At 42.4% G+C, this 2,200-nt stretch overlaps 1 pseudogene; it reads left to right on the plus strand.

Annotated features, from left to right (window-relative positions):
• The first annotated feature begins 351 nt into the window (after nt 1-351).
• On the plus strand, nt 352-1,730 carry LOC109591117 (uncharacterized; annotated as a pseudogene).
• Nucleotides 1,731-2,200: the final 470 nt, after the last annotated feature.

A 2,200-nucleotide genomic window follows, 5' to 3' on the forward strand; every position in this document is an offset into this window, starting at 1 on the left:
TTTTTGCCATTTCCGGGTCCCTTTTTGCCATTTCCGCATCCCTTTTTGCCATTTCCGGGTCCCTTTTTTGCCATTATTAGGTCCCATTTTGCTATTTCAGGGTCCATTTTTGCTATTTCTGGTCCTTTTTTCCATTTCCGGGTACCCGTTTTTGGCATTTCCGGGTCCCGTTTTGCCGTTTCCTGGTCCCGTTTTGCCGTTTCCTGGTCCTTTTTGTCATTTTTGGATCCTTTTCCATTTCCAAGTCCCAATTTTGCCATTTCCGGGTCCTTTTTTTGCCATTTCCGTGTCCCATTTTGCCATTTCTGGGTCCATTTTTGTAATTTCTTGGTCCCTTTTTGCCATTTCCAGGTCCCTTTTTTGCCATTTCCGGGTCCTTTTGGCCATTTCTGGGTCCCATTTCTGCCATTTCCGTGTCTGGTTATGCCATTTCCGGGTCCCATTTCTGCCATTACTGTGTCCCGTTTTGTCATTTCCTGGTCCCATTTCTGCCATTTCCGGGTCCCTTTTTGCCATTTCCTGGTCCCGTTTCTGCCATTTCCGGGTCCCTTTTGTCATTTCCTGGTCCATTTTGCCATTTCCGGGTCCCTTTTTGCCATTTCCAGGTCCCTTCTTGCCATTTCCGGGTCCATTTTTGCCATTTCCCGGTCCCATTTCTGCCATTTTAGGGTCCATTTTTGCCTTTTCCAGGTCCCTTTTGCCATTTCCTGGTCCCGTTTCTGCCATTACCGTGTCCCATTTTGCCATTTCCTGGTCCTGTTTTGCCATTTCCGGGTCTTTTCTGCCATTTCCGGGTCCCGTTTTTCCATTTCCTGGTCTCTTTTTGCCATTTCCTGGTCTCATTTTGCCATTTCCTGGTCCTTTTTTGCCATTTTCTGGTCTCGTTTCTGCCATTTCCTGGTCCCGTTTTGCCATTTCCGGGTCTCTTTTTGCTATTTCTGGGTCCCGTTTTGCCATTTCCGGGTCCCTTTATGCCATTTCCGAGTCTCATTTTGCCATTTCATTTTGCCATTTCCGGGTCCCTTTTAGCCATTTCCGAGTCCCGTTTTGCCATTTCCGGGTCCCGTTTTGCCATTTCTGGGTCCTTTTATGCCATTTCCAGGTCCCGTTTTGCCATTTCCAGGTCCCATTTTGCCATTTCCGGGACCCTTTATGCCATTTCCGGGTCCTGTTTTGCCATTTCCGGGTCCCTTTATGCCATTTCAGGGTCCCTTTATGCCATTTCCAGGTCCCGTTTTGCCATTTCCAGGTCCCGTTTTGCCATTTCGTTTTGCCATTTCCGGGTCCCTTTTTTCCATTTCCGGGTCCCTTTATGCCATTTCCGGGTCCTGTTTTGCCATTTCGTTTTGCCATTTCCGTGTCCCTTTTACCATTTCCAGGTCTCTTTTTGCCATTTCCAGGTCCCATTTTTGCCATTTCTGGGATTCTTTTTGCCATTTTCGGGTCTCGTTTTGCCATTTCAGGGTCTTATTTTGCCATTTCCTGGTCCCTTTTTTCCATTTCTTGGTCCCATTTTTGCCATTTCCGGGTTTCTTTTTGCCATTTCCGGGTCCCGTTTTGCCATTTTCTTGTCCCTTTTTTGCCATTTTCTGGTCCCTTTTTCAATTTTCGGCTCCAAAATTAGGGTTTACAGGAGGGTTAGGTGGGTTTCCCAACACATTTATACCCTCTACATATTTTTTATAGATAGTACTAAAGTAGGACTACTTGTAGCCCATGTTGCAAATTGACTAATTGATTACTTGATTTTTTAAGATTTTTTGAAAAAATTCAGAAGAAATAAAATTTTGCCATTAAGTAGCACTTGCCTTGATATGTTCACACACCAAGTGGGAGGGTATCAAGTGGCATCTTTTAGTAATTATGACAAATTTACTTTTGCAATAGTCAATAATGATAAAAACTATAGAGTTATATACAAGTTTTTACAGGAATTAAAATCTTTTTTGAAAAGACATTGTGATAAAGAAGTATAGTCACAATGGAAATAATTCAAATGATTGAAATAATACATAGAGAGTAATTGCTAAGTTAAATGAAATGATTATCTGATGTTTAGATAAATTGTGATTAATGATAAAACTACAAGAAATGAGGATAAATAACTTGCAGCTGTCATTCGTCATTTATTGTTCTTGTGACTATTGCTTCTTTCCATCTTGGTCCAAATTGCTTGATGTTTTGTGATAGTTCCTGGATT

The sequence above is a fragment of the Amphimedon queenslandica genome, unplaced genomic scaffold (genome assembly GCF_000090795.2).
Source record: "Amphimedon queenslandica unplaced genomic scaffold, v1.1 AMPQUscaffold_8925_Cont19135, whole genome shotgun sequence".
Taxonomy (NCBI): Eukaryota; Metazoa; Porifera; class Demospongiae; order Haplosclerida; family Niphatidae; genus Amphimedon; species Amphimedon queenslandica.